Source organism: Centrocercus urophasianus, unplaced genomic scaffold, assembly GCF_019232065.1.
Source record: "Centrocercus urophasianus isolate 14NV4802_14NV808 unplaced genomic scaffold, USGS_Curo_1.0 seq_9, whole genome shotgun sequence".
NCBI classification, from domain to species: domain Eukaryota; kingdom Metazoa; phylum Chordata; class Aves; order Galliformes; family Phasianidae; genus Centrocercus; species Centrocercus urophasianus.
In genome coordinates, this window is record NW_024885532.1 from 18,437,025 (window position 1) to 18,447,254 (window position 10,230).

Consider the following 10,230-nt stretch of genomic DNA (forward strand, 5'->3'; position numbering starts at 1 on the left):
AACAAGCAAACAACACAAAGTGGGGAAAAACAAACAAATAAATAAAAAACAAACAAAAAAAACAACAACAACAAAAAAAAACCAACAAAACCAAGCAAACAACAATAACAACATTGTAAGGTCACAAATCTTTTACATCACTTGATTAATTTGTCTTTCTATGAGGATCTAGCTTCTCTGTCAGTGAAGCATCTTCTATTTGTGAACCACAAATTAATAGCATGCATGAGAAATAGAATATTTTGTCATCTTTAATTCAGATATAGATTTGTGTAAATATCAGTATCCAAATGAAAGTCAAATCAAATATCTCCCTTCTGACATGATCAAGAGACTAATTGCAGTTGATACAAAAGCTTGTATAAGAATATACATACTATTCTACTGTGGAATAAATGGCTGATTTTAATCCAATGTTGAGTTCCCAGGCTTGCTGAAATAAAAGTGATACAAATTGTACCCAAAATTAAATTGAAAATAAACCTTCTACTCCTCCCTTAGCTCTGCTTCCCTCTCACAAATGTGTAATAGTCAGGAAAGTGATATGCTTTTTGCCTTGGGCATTGTAACTTGTTGCTTTATTTAGAACAGGTGTGCACACTATTATTTTTACTAAATAAATGTTGAATTTAAAGTAAACATAGAGGAATCGAAGTAATTTTTTTTTTAACTTTTTTTTTTTTTTCTCAGAGACTCTAGTTTCTTCCCCACCACCAAAACTTTAATTGATGCATGTCACAATATGCAATATTATAAAATTAGAATTCAACTTGAGCTTTTGCAAATATTCTTTGACATAACAAAAGAATGAGATCCAATCAAAGATAAAAATAAATGTTGAATTTCAGGCACTGGACTGGATGCATCTAGTTGCATTAGTGAGGTGGCACTTGAGGTCCCAGTGGGAAGTTGCTCAGTGAACAACAATAAAGCAGCCTCTGTGAGCTAATTCCCAGAAGACCAGTAGCCTGACACTGTCCAACACCAAAGGCAAAGAAGAGGATAAAAATGTGCATAGCAGACTCAGTATATTATTACTGTAGAAAATGAGGGTCATTCTTGTAGTTATAATGATAACATTTTTTCTTCTCTTATTTTAGATGTTTTAAGGTAAATGTTAATAGGAGCCACACCTTATCATAGAATTATACAATGGCCTGGGTTGGAAAGGACTAAAGATCATTTAGTGTCAACCCCCCTACCAAAGGCAGGGCTGCCAACAGCTGCCCAGAGCCATTTCCAGCCTGGCCTTGAATACATCCAGGGATGGGGCATCCACAGCCTCCTTGGGCAACCTGTTCCAGTGTGTCACCATCCTCTGGGTGAAAAACTTCCTCCTAATCTAACCTTCCTAACCTAAACCTCCCCTCTCTCAGTTCAAAACCATTTGCTAACATTTGCTGTCATACGCTTGAAGACAGAAAACACAGTGGACGTAACTTATTTTGTATGGCTGCCTGCCTCTTAAGTACTAGACTTTTCTTTTGTTGAGCCATCTTAGTTGCACGTCAAATGTTTTGATCTATTTGCTCTCAAGGAAGCAGCTTTTCAGTCAATTACAATTAAGTGTTTCTCACTAGGTATATTTTTCAACAAGATTTAATCATTTTCAAGGGAGATTTAATTATCCATCTTCTTTCCCAGAGAATAAATCTATTGTCTTGAAGTTCAGCTAAATTAAGGCATTGTGATTTAAAGAAGAAAAAAAAAAAAAAGTGTAATACAGCTTGCATAGTGATCTGAGATAGAATGAATAGCAACCTTTTCTAATGATGTAATAATCTGCTTCAAACATGAATTAAGGGCAGACTATGAATCCCTTCACTTGGGAATCACATTTACTAGATTGTCAGTGTACGTGAAAAACAACAGATTTTCAGAATAAACCAAACAGGAATTAAAAAGAAAGGGTCATTGATTCTACGTTTTGTTGTCTTTCTCAGATATTACAAAATCACAGAATCCAGAATGCTTAATCAGATCTAAGGAAGACATCTGGTTGAGACCTTGTTCAAGTGCAGACAACTATAGCTGCTCACCATGTCCAGTTGATCTTTGAATATCTCCCAGGAGGAAAACTCCATTAACACTCTTGTCAACCTGTTCCAGTGCTCAGTCACCCTCACAGGAAAGGAGTGTTTTCTGATGTTTAGACATGTTTAGATGTGTTCTATTCCGTGCCCAACTGCCTCTTGTTCTGGCACTGAACATCACTGAAACAAACCTGGCTCGGTTCTTTTTGCACACTCCCTTCATGTTTTTTATGGGTATTGATAACTTATCTTCTCTCATGTATATATTTCATGCATATATTTTTACAAACCAGACATATATAATTCTAACTTATATTTATTTAGCTATTTACTCGGTTATTTAGTTACGGTGGAAAGCTCCTCCAGAACCTCACTACAGTGATGGTTAGAGTTACTCTTACGATAACATCATAGCATCATAGAATGGCTTTGTTGGAAAGAGCCTCAAAGATAATACAGTTACAACTCCCTTCCACAGGCAGGAGTGCCAACACCTAGTTCAAGTCGAGGACCCCATCCAACCTAACACATCCAGAAATGGGGCATCCTAACTTCTCTGGACAGCCTGTTCCAGCACCTCACCATCCTTTCTTTAAAATATTTCCCTACATCTAAGCTAAATCTCCCCTTCTTTAGTTTAAAAACATTTTGCCTTGTCCTGCCACTGTCTCCCAGCAAAAACAGTTGATTACCTTCCTGTTTCTAAATATTTCAATATTGGAAGGTTGTAATGAGGTTTCCCTTGAGCCATCTCTCCTGAACTCAGACTGAACTCAGTATTTATAGAATAGGTGCTCCAGCCCTCTGATCATCCCTCTGTCCCTACTCCTGTCTCTCTAACAGCTCCACATTTTTCCTGACTTGGGGGCCCTAGACCTGGATGCTGTACTCTAGATGGGGCCTCACAAGGGCAGAGAAGAGAGGTACAATGCTGGCGACCTTATTTTTGAATCAGCCTAGGATACTGTTGGCCTTCTGGGCTGCAACATGAGCACACTGCTGGCTCATGTTTTTTTCATCTACCAGGACCTCTGAATCTATCTCAGCAGGGCTACTCTCAAGTTCTTCTCCCAGTCTGTAAGCACATCTGTAATGTTTCCCTTTTTCCAGTCACCAGGGACTTTGCCTGACAGCCATGACTTCTCAATTATGATGGAGAGTGGCTTGGCAACCACATCAGCCAGCTCCCTCAGGACCCTGGGATGCATGTCATTCAGCCCTATAGACTTACAGACATTCGGTCATATGAGGCACTCTCAAACTTGCTCTGCTTTTACAGTGGTGTGAGAATCCTTTGTTTTTTTTTTTGTTTGTTTTTTTTTTTTGGCTCAAAGCTTGCTTTTTCTGAGGTTTTTCTTGTGATAAGACTGAATGATTTGTTGAGGAGGTAAGTGATGGGTGCTAACTGTGTGACAATCGATTTCGCTTTGGGAACATTTGAAAGCCCCTTCCTCCAGAGCTGCTTGCTCTGTAGAAGAGCGGATGAGAGTGCTCAGCAGTGTTCACTGGCGGAAGATCTGGCCTGTGACTAAACCGCTCCAGCTAGGTGTGGGAAAACTGGGGAACGATACCATCGTGTTCTGTGAGAAACAGGATGCAGATGGGCATCCCTGCTCCCTCTTCTCTGCTGGCAAGGCCGGAAAGATAGGAACAAAGGAATTTCCTGCTGAGGTCCCAGAGCCAGAAGCTGCCACTCAAAGGAGAGCTGACTCAACCACCTTGGGTTTGAGCTGTCACTCAAAAGAGAGCTGATTCGACCACTTTGAAACCATTGAAAAGGGGCCATCATCACCCTGGTCATTGTCGTGGTCAATAGAACAATGCCCGACAACCCACCACTACTGAAGATCAAAGACTGAACTACGAACCACACTGAATCCATGGTGGTGACTATCTCCCTCTTGCTTCCTATAAAGACTCCTTGCTTCTTCTCTTCTATTTTTTCTATCGCCCTCCTTCCCTTCCCCATTACCCTAATTCATAATAGTGTCCGTCCTCCCCTTCCCCATTTCCCTGATTAAGATTTGTAATAAACTGGTCGGACCAACATTTGAACCGTTGTTTCTTAATCTCACACTGGGTATATAGATAATAAAAGAACCTCCTCTCCCTCCTATAAATTGGAGTGAGACATTTATTTAATGGCGTAGTCGGCAGGATACCCACTGTGAGAGTGTTGTCCTTCCAGATGTAGTCTGAAACTCTCTTTGTGTGCACCTCCTGGAGTTGCATGGAGCGATATTTTTGAAAACTTAGACGTGAGTCCTTCTCCAGGAAGACCGCTCCACATTCTGAAACTTTGCTGTTTATGTGCATACCTCTCGGGGACGTATGAATTAATTTTGATTACCTTTGATTACCATTGTGTGTGCCTCCTCGGGAAGACCTCTCTGCATTTTGTGATTTAAGGATCTTGTAACTTAAGTGTGAAATTCGAACCTTTTTGTGTGCTTCCCTCAGAAAAAGGGAAGAGTGATTGGACCATTTGCATTTGTTTAATAGGTGTTGTGTGCCTCCCTGGGGGGAATTAAGGAGTTACCTGAGCTTTTGAATAAGTACACCTCCACTTCCCTTAGTGTAGATTTTTCACTGTATTGAAAATTGAGTGACACCATGAAAAGTGAAGATGTATTATTTGATCTTTTAGAAAAACATGGTGCTCGACCCTCTTTATCAGGTATGGATTGGGCACGACAGAACTGGTATAACTTGCAGAGTGTTTCAGACCGTATTAGTGTTCTGCAACAGAATGCTTGTACCCGAGCTGGAAAAGGAAAGTCATTTATTTGTGCCGTACTTGGGGCTACTTTAAAAGCAGCCGTGGAGTTCTGAGATGAAAAGCATTCAGCAGAAACCCAAACTATACAAGCACTCGGTTGAAGAATTGGTTAAAGTAACACAAGAATTGGTGAAAACTGCAGAATCAAATAGTGAACCTTGAGGAACAAATAGAAAGAGAGAAACGTCTATCAGCTTTGTTGCAAATGTCTTTTAAGGAACTGTTAACGTGTAAGCATGCCAGGAATACCGTCACCCATAGTTTGCCTGAAGAAAAAACTTTTCCTCAGGAGGAACTACAAGGAATGAAGGAAAGGCTAGATAAATTAGAAACTCCAATAGCCCCATTGCGTCCTTTGATAAAAACTGAATCCACATGCGATAACAGCGAGGAACTAGATCCTCAAATGAATGTTAAGGAAATTCCCTTCTCAGCCACTGAACTGGCAAAACTGAAAAAAGATTTTAGCCGCTCTTCAAAGGAATCTGAGAGTATGTGTGGAGGGTTAGCCTCACTGGTGGCGACCAGATTCGGTTAACAGAAAAGGAAGCACAAGGTTATTGGGGAGCAGGAGTATTTTTAACTGCTGGCAACAGTCGTGCTCCCTGGTCCTTAACACAGAGGGCTGCCTATTGGGCAGGTGGTCTCAAGCCTTTAGAAAGGGGAGACCCTCTTGCCATTACTGGAAGAACTGATCAGTTAGTAGAGAGTGTTCAAAAGGCTCTTGTCTCCAAATGATGTATGATAGAAAACTGCAGCCACACCATGAATCACCTATGATGATGCCTGTTGATCCTGAAAGAATGACCCCTCTAATTAGGGGGCTTCCAGAGTCGTTAAAACCTATAGGGGTACAACTGCAAGGAAAAATAGAGGCTATGTCTCAGGGAGAGAGAACCTGGACAGTGTTAGAAGGAACTGTAACCCCCAACCATCTGCAGTCAGGAAACAAAGTATGGATGTGGTGGGAGGTTGCCCAAGAGTTAATTAACTATGGAAGAAAATATGGGCCGGTGATTTCTTCCTCCTAAATTTGAACCAAGGGAAGTAAGACGTGCAGCCGTCAGCCTTGCCCCCAGGCCACCTAGCCCAAAGCTTAGTGGGACTGGAAGGGTCTCATTGTGAGTAAAAACAGGTAGGAGAAATATTGATCATAAATGTAATTGTCTCTGGTTACTGGGCTGGCAAAAGGATGTTCCATGAGATTTGACGAATGGATTACCCACTGTCAGGTTAGAGAAATTAGTTAACTTGTGGCCAGAACAAAAGCTCCAGAATCTCGAGGAAAGCAAAACCCCAGGTCCTAGGGTCTCTCCCAGGGAACCTGAACAGCTATCCAAGCCATTAGAAAACTGATGTTTTCGCCCCTCCCAAGTGAGCAGGGTTGGGGCGGTGAAGGGTGGATGCATTAGAAAACTCACAACAAAGGGAAACAAGATCCTCAATTTAACACCTTCTGCCAAAGGCCTCACCACTCTTGCCAGTTATCCCTGTGAGTCACGATCCAGTGGCTGATAAGCCACTCTTACCTCCCTGGCCAGACTGTGTCGATTGACTCAGCTAACATGAGGCCAGTGGAAGGATTTTTCTCTCCCACTTTCCACCTAGAGGTTCAGGAACATGAGGTTTAGGAATGCAAGGTTCAGGAATATGACAGACATGAGAATCCTGGCTCCCATTGAATACTAAGGCAAAGAACTCACTGAATAATACCTCAATGTTTTCCACATCTGTTGTAGCCAGTTCTACAGTTTCTGGATTCCTGCAATTAGCTTGATCTTATAGTGACTCTTTTAATATGAAAAAAATAAAAATACAAAAAAAGATTTTCCCTGGGGTCTTTTCCTCTGTCTACACAGAAGTCGTCTTGAAGGGAATGTTCATATTAGGTCTTAGTCGGTGTGTTCAATTTCCTTTTCCCTGATGTTGTATTTCTTCTTTATACTCCTTCCAGTAACAACTGATTAGGAAATTGACTCTTCTTTTTCATCATTTGTAAAATGTATCTTTGTATTTTTTTATGATTTTGCACTAGGAATTAGATTCAAGACAGATCCTAAAGAGTACCATGATGCTACAAGGGTGCTTTGAGGGCACCATTGTCCAATAAAATAGAAATTGTACTCTTGTTTGTACACAACGTGTATGATTTTCAGCTCAGGAACTTTTTATGCAATTATTACTATCTTAAAGGCAATAAAATAGTTTTAGTCTGTTAAGTTCATATCAATATATCTTTTTATAGTGTTGTACAGAAAGGAGCTTGGAAAAGGGTTTTGTTTCAGAATTTGCATAGTGTTGTCAGTCCACCTTTAATATAAGGAACATAAGAGTTTTAAAACTGTTGAAATGTTTCCAATTTACATTTATGCAACACTGTAAGGATTTTTCCGTACATACATTTTAGAGTTAAGCTTTCAGAAGGATGACTTGAAAATGAACGTTAGTAATATAAAATGAAATACCAGAACATTTTTACATGAATCAAAATAACAGAAAATGTAAAAGAAAAATAAGAGCACACAGATACTCCTTTTGTTCGTCACTGTGAAAAAAAATACGAGTACAAGGAAACTATTGTGGGTTAGTTTTTGTCAATAGCTAAACTACCATCCAGCTGCTCACTTGCTTCCACATGTCAGCATTACGGGTGGAGAAAATACAATAAGAAAGTTCAGGATAGAGGAAGGGAGATTGCTTACTAATTACTGATGTGGGCAAAGCAGACTCAAATTGGGAAAATTTGATTTATTACCAATTATAATATTGTATGTTACATATTATGATACAAAATATATACATTATTCATTTGATATACGCAACATATATATAACAGCATCTCAATGATGGCATAAGTCTTCCTTTTTCCAGCATTGCTCTCTCATGGAGACAGCTTCATTACTCCTTATATGATTCACTTCCCTATCCTGTTTGATCTGTGATTCTCCCCTGACAGTTTCACTAGTGCAGCAGATCAAGTGGTGCTTCTCTGGAAATAAGTTATGAGTAATAGTAGGAAGAGGTTGCTTTAGGGTTTCTAATTTGCCACAGACAAAAAGACTTGTCTTTACTCATCTATAGAGTGTCATAAGCATCATGCCCGGTAGTCTTTTATTACAGAATCACCAGTTATTTACTTTTAATAAAGTAAACTAGTAAGATATATGTGATGCTTTACGATTTGAACTCTAGTAATCCAGTCTGGGAAAATACCAGTTCATTTTTTGTGTAAATGACTTCTGATTTCTGGGAATTAGAAGATAGATTTCCACGTTCCTGTCAGTACTGAGGAGGTTCAGCCCACATTTGAGAAGAACATTTTAATGACTAAATGAATAAGCACCTTTGACAAAACTAATGCAAAATTTCTTGAGGTTACAATAACCACATGCATAAAAGAAAAAATAAATGAGAAGACAGTGAGAGGAAATGTGACTGAGAAGCAAAAAAAGCAGATTTTGTGTTCTGGATATTATTCTATTACTATATTTGCGTTTTGTGGTAGGATATTTCTGTATTTAAAACAGCAGGAACAGGCAAAGAGGAAGAATGTCACCACTATAGTCTGGTAAAGTTCACTCTTTAGTGGACTATCTTCTTGCCATCTTGTAGTTCAGCTCCAGCAGAAAGTCAGATTCTTTCCTTTAAGATATCAAATGACAGCATGGGCAACAATCCTTTAGAGGAGGTGATTTCAAGCTCACCTTGACTTAGACAGAGTTCACACAGGTCATATATAAACTGCCAAGAGTTCAAATAGTAAGGTATATACTCTAGAAATTGTGTAATTCATTGGGCACAACTCCTTTATCCTTGCCCTGCTTCTATTAGATGTTTGTCTTTAGACAGCAGTAGAACACATTACTTGGTCTTGTAAGGAGTCTGAACCTATTAGTACTTCTGTGAATTCTAGACAAATTGAATGTCATCATTCATTTTTACATACGTTTAGTTCTGTTCATCTTAAGGAAGATGTCCTAACATCTCTTTGAATATATGCATTAAAAATTGCTTAGGAGCTTTGTCTACACATTTTAAGTAAATATAATTCATACATTGTTCTAACATTGAATTCTAACATTGTTCTAACATTGTTGAAATCTGAGAGCATATCTTCAGGAATAAGTGTCTGCAATTAATATACTAGATTTGTCTTTAATAATATAAAGAGTTAGCCTGAATTAAAAAAAAAAAAAATTACTATGCAATCAATTAATTGTAAGCAGCTGATAGCTGAAAATTATTATTTATTTCACACACACACACACAGACAATCTCACATCTGCTTTGTAAATCCTTCCAGTCCACATTTTAGAGAGATGAGATTACAAATCCTCCTTTGGGAAAGATGGTGAGAAAAATAAAATATTTTTGATGGAAAACTTCATTTACTCAAAATACATTTTTTTTTTTTTTTCTCTGTATTGTATTCTGCTATTGTGCTGAAAATTTATTCATATTTTATTTGTTATTTTACTGAGTAATTCCAGTGTATTAATATGAGATGTATTTGAAATATTATAATAATTATATACTAAATTTTTAAGCGAGGTAGTGACAGGAAGAATGTTGCCATCTCCTCCAGCCTCTGATGCAAGACCACTCCAGTGCAGGTGCTGAGGCCCAGCCCAGTGCTTGGGGTCCTGTGGTCTCTGCCCAGGTTGGGGGATGCATCTGCTCCTTTTCCCCTTTGCTGGTTCAACTAGTAACAAACTCAGAACATAGCCCAGAGACACACAGGCAGAGGCAGGATGCATTGACACAACCGGCCACAAAGGCTGCCCTGGTCAAAAACTGCCTTCAACTGTACTTACATACTAGACTCAGAATACAGTCAAGTCCCATTTCTCCTCTCTGGCTCATGAAGACAGAAGTACACTCATGCAAGCATACAAACAGCACTGTCCAGGTTCATAAGCACACATGCATTCACAGATCCCTCCAGTAATGTCACAGCTTCCCCATCTGCCCAGAATTACTGTCCTTGAAGTACTGGCATAGCTGATCTGTCTGTTCAGCAACCTCCAGCTGGATCCTGGTCCCCTAACCTGCTTCAAAGGTCATCTGCTTGCCAGCTGGTCCAGTTGGAAGTTCACTGCAAGCACTCAACACTCACACACTGGTTGCTCGTGCACATGCACATCAGATTTGCAAGTCCTTGCAATGATCCCAGTTCCCTCCTTATGTCCTGGTCCTAGAGCCCCGCTAGTGAACAGATAGTTGAGCTTAAAGTTTGCAAACGAAAGCACATGTACGGACCATACACACTGTGTTTGGAGAAGTTAAAGACACTACCCCCAGCAGCTGGCAGCAGGCACATGTGCTGTGAACTTGCTCTAGCTACTTGTTGAGATCCCTGCACTCACCTCACTATCTGTCATTCAGTAGCTGGCAGTCTGGACTCAAAGTATGTGGTTC

The 10,230-nt window shown here is 39.6% G+C and overlaps 1 pseudogene; it reads left to right on the forward strand.

Moving 5' to 3' along the window:
- The first annotated feature begins 4,646 nt into the window (after positions 1–4,646).
- On the forward strand, positions 4,647–6,015 carry LOC122171506 (annotated as a pseudogene).
- Positions 6,016–10,230: the final 4,215 nt, after the last annotated feature.